Here is a 12,128-nt window from a genome sequence, read left to right as displayed (position 1 = left end):
TAATGTGTGTAGAATTTTGAGGTAATTAATTAATTTAGTCCATTTTGGAATAAGGCTGTAACATAAAAAATTTGGAAAAAGTGAAGCACTATGAATACTTTCCTGATGCACTCTACCTCACATTTTATTTATTATATCATACATTAAAGGGTTAATTCACCCAAAAATGTAAATTCATTTATTAATTCCTCACACTCGTGTCATTTCAATCCTGTGAGACCTTCATTCATTTTCTAAACACAAGTTAAGTCTGAGAGCGCCCTCAACCTCCATAGACAGACAGAAACAGTCCCGAGATGTCCAAAACTTAAAATAGTCAAAACTTCATATGATTACGGTTGAGCCATTGCAGTTACATGGAATGTTTTGACATATTTTTTCCTTTTCTGAACTTTAAATGTCTCTGGATCCTTGCTGGAAGGCTTTCAGATTTCATAGAAAATATTGTAATTTGTGTCCCAAAGATAAACAAAGGTCTCAGGGGATTAGAACAACATGAGGATGAGCAATTAGTTACATAATTTTCATTTTTGGGGTGAACTGACCCTTTAAATTCAGCATGAAATCAAAATTTCCTAAATTTATTTTGCTAGCACAGATTCTTAATTTTAAGGTGATCAATTAATGCATTACTTAATGCACTGATTTTTTTTTTATTATTTAGTTTTCTTTTATCAAAATCAATCAATTGGCTCTGGAATGGCATTCTTTTATTGATGACATCAGTTTGATGGCTTGGGTGAAATATGCTTAGCCATGCCCCTCCAACCATTAGTTTGCTGTGATTGAAAGATGAGAGGAGAAAAAAATGAAAAGCTCACCCCCAGTTGGAAATGCATCATCCTACTGACTTTCAATGCCCTATTTTGGGTGGAAGCAAAAGCACGCTGTTTTCTGTGTATTTCTTTAAATGCAAATAAGCTGCTGTTCTCTGCTCCTTTTTATGGGCGCTTTCACACTTGGTTCAATTGCCTGGACCGAACCCAAGTTTGATTAATCCCCCTTGCCACCTCTTCGGCTGATTTGTGTTCACACTGTCTTTTTTCCTTCTGAACCACGGTACACTTGCGTCATCAAGCTGCTGTTTTGTGTACAGCTGTTGCTAGGTGACGGCCACGAAAGTAAAGCGGCAAAACGGAGACATACGCATATCATGGTCATTCTGCTTTTACTGAATCTTTTATTTTTGTTACCAAACCAAAATACAGAGAGCCACTTAAATCTATCTGCCACAAAATCACGCGATGTCTCTAGAAGTCATTTTTGGTGGAGACAAGCAGACATTATCACCATTTGCACTGAGTCACTCCCGCTTGTCACCAAGGTAGGTGATATACAGACATACACACTGGAATGAACGTTATGAAAGTTTGTTGTACAGTTGGTGGTTCACTTCCAAAATTTGCTATGTATCGGAAGTTAACCAAGCCAGAATTCAGACAAACCGTACCCCAGACTACCTCTTTCAGGCGAACTCAGGTACGATCCATGGTGTGCGCACTCGAGTTCAGAAGACAGCGTTCACACTAGCTAAACGTACCGTACTCCGATGTCAAACAAACCCTGGTGCAGACCATTAGTGCTAGTGTGAAAACATTTTAGAAGAGGATGGAGCCTTTACAGCTTGTACCTAGCTTCTGTCCAGTAACAACAAACAAACCAAAAAAGCATGAGACCTTCGGATAATATTAAAACAAACTTTTTTGTATTATTTTTCTTTTGCATGTTCGTTTTAATCATTAAGATGTTGTTGTTAGTTGTTTTATTACATGAAACTCTATGTGTGCGCAGGCTGATAGGTCACCTAATCTACTCCTGCATCATTAACTACAAGGTGCAGGAGATTGGTTGCTGCCACCTCGGCAGTCAATGACCTTGCTCCTCATCAGTTTAAATGCTCCGCGTTGTTTTACGCTGTTATCTGCAGCGCGTTTTTGGAGACGCTCCTCCTGTGATCAGATCTGCTACGGGGCTACATATATTATGTTTGCAGCAGCGGCGTGTTATTTTCTTAGATGGCATGTCTGTGTAAATACTGGCAGTAGCAATTGTCGGTACTTGCTCTGTCATAATAATCAAAGCAGCAGCAGCAGCGGAGCAGATTTATTCCACCAAGACCAAATGCATCAACATTGCCATATAAATATTCACTACTATACTAAATCCCAAGAGTGTTTATGACAGAAATGCAATTATTTAACATTCAAATGTAAACTTATCATACTGCTGCATATATATATATATATATATATATATATATATATATATATATATATATATATATATATATATATATATATATATATATATATATGCCATGCAAGACCATAACCTTTAGTAATTGTGTGTCTTCTGCTACTGTACAGTCTCATTAACTCTCATTAACATTTCTAAATCAGGCATTTTTTTTCTTCTATGCTTATATTTGTTGTCAGTGAGGCATTCAAATCCCTGCATATGTCTTGTTGAAGTTTTTTTTATAAATTTACAGTGAGAAAATGTTTGTTTTGTTTCTGTTGCACTAGTTCGCATCAGCTGCTGTTTTCCAGCTTTTTCTGTATGTGACTCCCAACTGGTTATGTTTTCACAAGTTTTTCCCCAGTATTTTTAAAGAATGATGAAACCACTGCTTCACTTTTGCTATGTTGTTCGACCTTCAAGACTAAAGTTTAACCCTAGCACTCTATAAAATATATGATCGGATGAAAAGAAAGCACTTTAGGACTTCTAATGGCACGCTGTCAAGCTGAACAGCGTTTTGTGTGAGAAAATTATGCACAAAACAAGTTTCTTTATGGACTTTGTCACAATAAGTTGCATGGGTGTGGTTAACTGAAAATAAAGCCTTGCGTTTGGCTTGATTCATCATCCAAATATGTAATAAACTTCAGTTCCACAAAAGACTCCCTGAAATAAATGGTCAGACATGGCTGACAGAACATTAAAGTTTTGACAAAGTTCAATTAGAGTTGGGGTGAAATCAAACAATGGTCCGGTCTCTTGTAAAACAGCATTTGAGTAAATTGTTTTTTAATGAATGCCTTTTTAACAGCTTGAATCCTTTATTCTGTCATCACTGGACACACTTTATCTCTAGTCTAATAGCCACAAGTGCAAAGTGCTCAATATAATTCCTCTGAAGCTGCCACGGCTCTGTCAACGCTGACTGGACTTTCATTAATTCCACTCTGAAATCGATGGCTTCTCTTGTCACGGCTTTGCAATCAGTGCCATTTTTCCCCCTTTTTTTTCTCCCAGTCAGTGGTCTGCGCTCTGCAAGTTGGTGAGAGGAAGAGCAGAGAAGTGACAGAAGGGTCCGTCAGCCATAAGCAACGTGGTCCTGAGTGAAGTGTGTGTCCAGAAAGGGAATCCACCTCATGTTACCTTCAGCTATACTCTGACCCCCACCATTTCTCATTACTGTCACAGTTGTTTTGTCGCAGGAGGGCCTGGACAAAACAACTGTGGTACTGTGCCAAAGTTTGATGTCTGTAATATATTAATTGATCTAAAATGAGAATGAATTGTATTGTTACAATTTACAAGATTAAGGAATCTTTTAAGGGATAATCAATAGATTGTTGCACATTAGAGGATTTTAAATGCACTTCCTGGAGGCAACCACTTGGAGGCATTTACATTTAGAAGAGTGTTTCTACAGGTTGTTTGTCAACCCCACTCACCAGTGTGAAGAACACATTGTAAATGCATGGTGAATTTCTTTTTTTATCCATTAAAAATCCTTTGACACACAGCAAGCTATTGATTTTCCCACTTATACCGTGGTTATTTGCCAAGTTATAGGCTAGTTATAGCTAATTTTGCAGCACAGTAGTTGATTGAAATTGTATCAGTTATATGAGATGTTGACGCACCTAGTGCCTGTTTTTAACCTTTACACACCTACAATCACACCGGTGTGATCATCCTTGACTTGTCCCTGAATCGTACGATCACACCAGTGTGATTGGAACAATCAGAGCACTCGTCATCAACTGCTAAAATTCAAATCTGATAGTGTGAGCTGAGGCACAGAAAGAGGTGCACACAATGTATCCGTGCTTTCAAACAAATAACTTTTATTTTGGGTTCCAGACATTCCAATACACATTATTACACGCAAAACATTTTAGGTTTTTAAAATACATGCAGATGTCTACGAAGATGGCAATAATTATTATTTTTCAATATAACTGGACAATGTGCTTTGTTTATGTAGGATACACACTGTTTATGTTTCTAGAATATTTTCTCTATTCATCTTCCAGATGAACAGTTGCTTACCTTCATGTATTTCAGCAGAAAATTATGAATAGACATGACGTAAATCCAGCAGCTTGGATCCTGCGGTTGTTGCTTGAAGGGATACAGCTGCGATAGGAAATTAACGTGAAATATTTAAATTAGTTATTAAATTACGCATTAATTACATTTTATTGCCGTCTACACCTACCTCAACACTAAACCCAATACTCACAGTAATTTATTATGCTATATTGATGTGAGTATCCTAACTACTATCCTAGCTAATAAAATACAATTAATGCGCAATTTATTAAATAATATAAATACTTGTTAACTTCCGATCGCAGCAGTATCCCTTCTAGCAACTACGACAGTGCTCATTACCCGTCATATAACATATAATACGATCATTATTAAGCTGTTTAAAACACACAATATATGTTCTGTCACATATTTGAGAGTCAGAGTATTAGAAATTTCACAATATAATTAGAACATTTGTCAATATTTACAGAAAAGGGTGAAATTAAATAAAATACGACATATACATAGATCATTGGGGCTGGTGAGTCACATGGGAAACTTGACACGTCACCATGGGAACTTTAGAACGCAAGAGATTCTAAGTAACGGTCCCAAGAAATAAACTCACAAAGGAGGGTCAGTTGGAGTATTTAAAAATCCCACATGAAAGGGTTAGATTAGTCACAGGCAGAAAAATAGATCATGTCTGTGCATGTAAATGACACAGGCATATCTAATAACTCTTAGAAAAGTATTAACTACATTTTTGCAAATATTTTTGAGCATGTTTGCGAGTTCGTTGATCAACATTGGCTCCCTGCTTAAGCACACATTTGCATACCAGTCAAATTAAATAGAAAGGCTTAGAGTACAGCGGTAAAGTATACTTTGGACTTCAGAGTGTGAAGTCATTTTGTCCAAACTGTGAAAATACACATGCTTTACCAGTGCATCCAAAAAAGCATATTTACATACTATATAGTATGTGAGAAACAGTATGTTGGCTGAGTAGTATATCTGAATTGCTAGTATTTGAAAAAAACAGTAGGTAAAAATTACGTGCAACTAAATTTTTCTAACCCATAAGCCCACGCAAGAGAAAATATGAATGGAGGTAAAGCAACACAACTGATGTTGGGTAGGTCATCTGATACTGACAAATGGTGAACGTAATATGTCCACATTTCATTCATAGTACCTGCATTCACTATATAGAACATACTTTTCTAAAGGTTGTGTAGTAAGTTCAAATTCAAATGTAGTACCTACGACAGTAGTATGCGATTTCGGACACAGCTTATGTATTGACGAGCAAAACAAGTTGTTGTTTTTTTAATACAAATTGACATCTACTGACCTGCCATGTATATTATCAAATTTTTCAACCCAGCCTCACTCTGATTACATACCCCTATATACATTTCTGGAGAGAGCAAAATAAGTCCCAGGAGCTATTTTGTTTTCGGGAATCCACCAAAGGCCAATGTGTGCGCTTTTTTTGAGATCTCAAATTTCTCTCATGAGTGCCATTCGCGCCTGATCTTCTCGAATAAATCAACCAAAGGCCACAGTCGACTGACTGACCGATTGACTGACCCACCCTCCTCCTTACCTAAACCCAACCACAGTGTTTTCAAAAGCAATCCAGAAAAAAAAAAGCCATCGTCTGATTTTTACCACGTTTTCAGATTTTACCACATTCTAACCCTGTTATTTACTTGTTTATTTTTTTGTTTGGCTTTTGTTTTTGTCTTACCTGCTGTCTGGAACCGTTTTTCACTGGACTCGAACCCCGTCGTCGTAGTCAACTCCACTCTGCATCTCAAGTTCACTGAAAATAGCTTACAAAAATTGTTAATCTCTAAAGCGTGGAGTTAATCCACTAAAAAATGTTTGTTTTGGTAATCTTCAATCAAAGTTTGACCATTTTCTTTTTCGTTACGAGTGGCAGGAAGACTCTGTTTACGTCATTTTGATCCATTCTACCACAATCTTCTTAGCCACGCCCCTTTTACTAGTAGTTTGCTACAAGGGAATGATTTAGCAAAAAGAAAACCCGCCCCCTACTCAATATTCCGTTTCAGTTGGAAGTATCAGCATACTGCAAAGGGCGTCTCAGCAATTTCCGGTTCACAAAGACTTTAAAGGAGTACAAGGAATTAAAAGGGAAGTAAGAGAGAAAAATAGAGAGAGAGAGACACACAAAGTGTAATTTGTCAGCTGTCGCGCTCTCATTCCGGTTTGATGTCACCCCATTACAGTATTTGTCAGTGGTATTGTCCGCTCATGACAGATCCATAATTTCAAAAGAATGATCACACAGAATGCCTAATCGCTCTCTCTCCTCGACCGCTTCTCCATGCCGAACGGACACGCTTAGCCAAACTTCTGCGACATTAGCACCTCGGCGTATCACTGATCATTCATTAGGACGGTATTATGCCGATGCAGGGTCAATCTAACTCTCACCACAGGCTGTCAGGAGACTCGATCAATGTGTAATTATATCTGACCACCGTCATAAATAACCCAGCTTGCAAGTTCAAGGTTGAGCTTAATTGTGTTACTCACATTGCTCATGCGCTATTATGCTTCTGTTGTATCGAGCCTCAAAAGCTGGTCTTGAGCTTGATGTTTAGCCCGTGAGCTACGGATAGATGGATGGATGGATGGGAATTGCAGCCTTAGGACTGAAAAATAATCTCGGTGGTAGTTTGATCAGTTGCCTGATTTATTATGGTTAACACACTTTAAGGAGCTTATAGACAGAATGAAAAAAACTGTCTGTCACGGTAGAGTTGTGTGAATGTGTGATTTCATTGGCTAAGAGAGAGAGAGAGAGCTTTTTATGTAACGTTTGTTATATATACCTGTATATTTGTGTGTGTGTGTGTGTGTGTGTGTGTGTGTGTGTGTGTGTGTGTGTGTATCTCTGATAAATAAGTTGTGTGATGACAATGAAACGACAAAACAAGAAAGTACTGAACTAGTGAAATGTATTTAATACTTTATATAATAGGCTTTTTTGGTGATGGCAGCTTAGAGACACCTCTCATATGGAGAATGAAGTCACATGCATTGCTCTGGTGCAAATTTTTATTTTTTTCCACAGACTTCAACAGTGTAAAAATCTTGATGGTTCTGTGGGTCTCGTCTATCGTCTATCTCATCTTTAGTTGGTATTTTATATTGGATTAAAGTCAGGTGATTGGCTGGGCCATTCTACAGCTTGATTTTCTTTCTCTGAAATAATTTGAGTTTCCTTGGCTGTGTTTTGGATCATTGTCATGCTGAGATGTCCACTCTGGTTTCATCGTCATCATCCTGTTAATGTAGATGTTGGACTGAAGAAGCTTATATTAATTTACAACGATAAAGAGCAGAGGGTTGCTGAAGAACTACTGAGAGATTTCAGCTGCTGTCTGGGCTTTCACTGCTTTTCTACACCTCCCTGTCTTCATGTGTTCAATACTTTTCCCTGTGTCATTTCATTACTTATAGCTTAATTTGTACGCTAATTAAAATTGTTTTCTTTGCATATATGGATTGTTACTAACATCTGGGGAAAATTTCAAATCAACATCACCTTTAGAAATATGCATTCTGTTCAATACATATTTCCCCCCAATTTATTCATACCCCTGGGTTTGAATATATGTAAATGTATTTTTAAAGAATATATGTGCACATTAAATTCTGTTGTCAAAGTTAAGTTCAATATGTAAAAATTATTCTTCATTCAATATTTGTAAATATCAATATTTTTCATGAAAATTAAATTACAATATATGTTCCACAAATAACATTCAAATTTCATACAGCATAACAAATAACAGATATTTGTGTAAAAATAAAAACATACTAATTTAGACATGTATTTAAAGTATTTTTCAAGTAGTGATTTGTAGAGTAGTGGTTAAGTAGATTTAAATGACAATAGACCTTTTTCACATTTCCGGGTTTCTCAGTGGAAGCCATCATGGCTGGGAAAACTTAGAGCGCAGTAAATAGGAGAGTACAACATTTTTTTTAAAATTATTTACAATCTTATTTATAATAATAGAAGAAAAACTCTACGATGGAGTTATAAAGACTTTCAGAAAAAGGAAAAAAATTGTGTAAGACTGATGACGGCAGTAAGAGAAGAGAATAATGTCAAATATACTCTCAGCCCCAAATTTACTCAGCTGCTTCTTTAGAAACGCCTCACAGAAGCGGTAATTTGCTTTTTGTAATTTGAAGCAAAGATGTTATAAAGAATACGTAAATACATATAAATGTTCATACGTTTTTTGTTTTTTCAAAAATCAAAATATAAATTTTTTTTCTAAGGATTTAAGATGCTGAGGATCGTTAAACGTGCTATAACCGGCTTTTGAAAAGAGTCCATTGATTATTATTTTGAGGTACGGTACTTTTAATATGTTATCAAATGCCTGACAGTTGTTTGTATTTAAACAACTGTTACACTTATTGAACACTAATTTATGCTATGAATGTTTTTGTTTCCCTTATTTGTGTATTGATATGTATGTAAACTTGTCTGGCCCAGCAGCAACACTGACTCAGCCAATAGAGTGTCTGCTGTTAACTCCGATCAGCAGAGATAGCCTAGCAGAACAGTACACCTCATATATCAGTATCTCACACAAAATAGTAAACAAAATAGTCACAAAAAAAGAGTTAAAATGACATTTTATACCTGGTTTTAGTGTTGCCATGGAGCATGCCAACCAAGGGCACAAGCTCAAGTGCTTCCAAAAGCCCTCGCTACCATTGTGCTCTCAATCCATAAATTTGTCTAGCAAAAAATCAGCTATTCAACAGAAAGCCACTCCAGCCCAAGTGAACTTATGATTTTTAAAAAAAAATATGTATTACAAAAGAGCACTGAAGGAGAGACTGTGTCCATATTTAGAGACCTGAACATTGCAGAGACCCACAATGTCAGGAGCCTTGTGTTTGGATAATATACAGTATGTACCGTAGAGCCATTTACTCACAGTATACAGTTCAGTCAGATTTTTTGGTCAATCCAATGGTAAAGTAACTAAAGTATCTGCCCTCTAAAATCAGTCATTTAAGATAGTAATAAGCTAGTTGGTGCAGGCTACAAAACATATAGCCTAGTTAATGTAAAGTCAGATAGTTCTTATCTGTGTATAGATTTATTTGTAATTTTAAGATCGTAGCTGTATGTAAAGTAAAATAGATTACCGAGCTTTCTTTTATAGAGGCAAAATTCTATTCCATTATACCAGACCTGGACGATTTACACCTCCTGGGCCACAGGCGGCCCACTGGACTTTTTTGATCGCCCCGCGTGAAGTATTTACAGGGCCTTGCAATGTGTCTGATATTGCGAGTCAATTTGCGTCTTTTGTGCGCTCAGTTTCGTTATTTCAAATGGAAATGCGCGGGTTCAGCGCGCAAATAGAAGGAATGTACATGCGTTGAAAAAGTCAGAACATTTCAGAGAGCTGCAAGCGAACCACAAGTCATTGTATGGAATAACACAGTAATAAAAGTGGACTAATTACCTCAGAGTAACGATTTGACAAATCCAGATACAGATCCTCTTTCAGTGATGATCATTACATCAAATATCCACCTCACATTCAACCTGAATTCAGTGCACTTGTTCAGCCCAACACAGGCTAGAATTCTTTCACTGAACATAAAACAATAATGAATGAATGAATAAATAAAAATTAACTATGTGAAGCAACCAAACAAACAACCCTGTCTTACATGAACAACCCTTCATATATGAAGTTGATATTGTGATGCTGGTCTTTAAAATATGTTAAAATACTTTTTAAACTTTATTCAATAAACTTTCAGAAAAACTCTAGTTTCATAGAATATGTGTGTGTGTATATATATATATATATATATATATATATATATATATATATATATATATATATATATATATATATATATATATATATATATATATATATTTATTTATTTATTTATTTATTTATTTATTTATTTATTTATTTTTTAAACAAATTAGCTGTATTGCTCTGGCCCTCTTAAACCGCCCCTAAGTCTAATTTGGCCTCTCAGAAAAAAGTTAATTGCCCACCCCTGCATTATATATATATATATATATATATATATATATATATATATATATATATATATATATATATATATATATATATATATATATATATATACAGTTTCTAAAAAATTAAGAGAGAAATTGGTTGGAATAGCCTTGATTTTTCAATCACAACAAATGAATCATATGAAAGCGTAAACTGCTTTAGAAATACCATGTCTCTCTTCATTTAGGGTGAATCCAAATGTGTGCATAAGCTTGTGTGTAAGCTTGAAATTAATTTAATAAAATGTTCATTAAAGTTGCTTTTATAGGTTGCAGGGTGTTTCAGATGACAAAAATGTGTCTTATATTCCATAAAATGTTAATTGAATCACTGGTGTAATTACAGTGTGAAAAAGTTGGTCAATTTTCATGCCAGTATTTGCCATTATAAATCACATTTTGTTCCTCACTTGTCACATAAGAAAAACTCTTTTTAGGATCAAATCCCCACTTGCGCCTTTTATAAATGAAGCCTACTTTATATTTACAGCCTGATGTGTTCCTGTGATCAGTTCTTTGAGTTCAATGAGTTCAAAGTTCTGCCGTGGTGTCAACATGTCAGCTGGGATTACTGACGCTCACTAGAAGATTCACTTTATAATCGCCAGTGCTCCCGTTCATAGTCTTTCTTTCTTAATGAGACAATTGTGTAATTGCCTAGTGATTTCAGAGGGTAATAGATTAAACTAATCCTCTCAACAAAATATCTGTGTTTCCTTCTTGCCAAAGAAACTTTCCTATTACCAGCTAAAGCCAATTAAATTGCACTGTTGGATTTACAAATGTAATCAATAGATAATTGTCTAGGGCTTCTTTCAACCGCATACTGATGGCAGACCACACGCTGCTTTTGTATTTTCTAATCTTAAGTCATTTTTTTTTTTCTTTATTACCACTTATGCATCTCCTATCAAACACGGAGGAGGTGTGTGTTTCTATAGTTCGCATTAATGAAGAAAATTGTAATGTTTGGCCCCTTGAATTTTCTTCTCATTTATGAAGCACATTAAAGTCCCCCTGAAATCAAAATGGAAGTAACTACTGTATACGCTATAGTGTGCTTCAATACAATGACCGCATTTACGCTTAGAAGGTAAAAGCATTCAAATATTAGTTTCTCCCTTTCACCAATAAGAATCTATTTTGTTTTTCATCACTAAACCCTTCAGCTTCTCATCAGATTTTCTAGCCAATCAGATGCTCTCTAATATCTGAAGCATCCGCCCTCTATAAGACAAGGCTGAAATTAGTCACTTATCAACACGTGGTACTGAAAGTTTGCCTAAACACTTTAGAAAATAAACAAGTTGAGCTGTGATATAAAGGGCATTCTATTGGCTATTTGAAAAAAAAATGGGGAGGAGCTACTCTCTATGTTTCAGTTCAATTACATCATAAATTGAATAAATATGTGAATTTCAAGGTACTTCATTGTTTTGATTATATTTAATCCCAATCCCAATTCTATTTTTGTAACCCTACCCCTTTCTCTTGGCTCTTGAAACAAAGTGTGAAGGGGAAGGGCTTTAAAATTTACCCCTAAGAAATGGGACGGCGGTACAACACCTGGAGATGTCATGATTTCAGCATTGTGTCATTGCAATCTCTTGCTTTATATGAGATAGACGATCCCGACTGCTGTACTTAGTCTAGTTGCATTATTTTTTGGTGTTTATCTTCAGGAAATCACTGAAGGCAACGATATCATGTCATCATAACAATATAATAAGTCCGTGACTGT

This window comes from Danio aesculapii, chromosome 23 (genome assembly GCF_903798145.1).
Source record: "Danio aesculapii chromosome 23, fDanAes4.1, whole genome shotgun sequence".
Classification (NCBI taxonomy): Eukaryota; Metazoa; Chordata; class Actinopteri; order Cypriniformes; family Danionidae; genus Danio; species Danio aesculapii.
Note: the sequence above shows the minus strand (reverse complement) of the source record.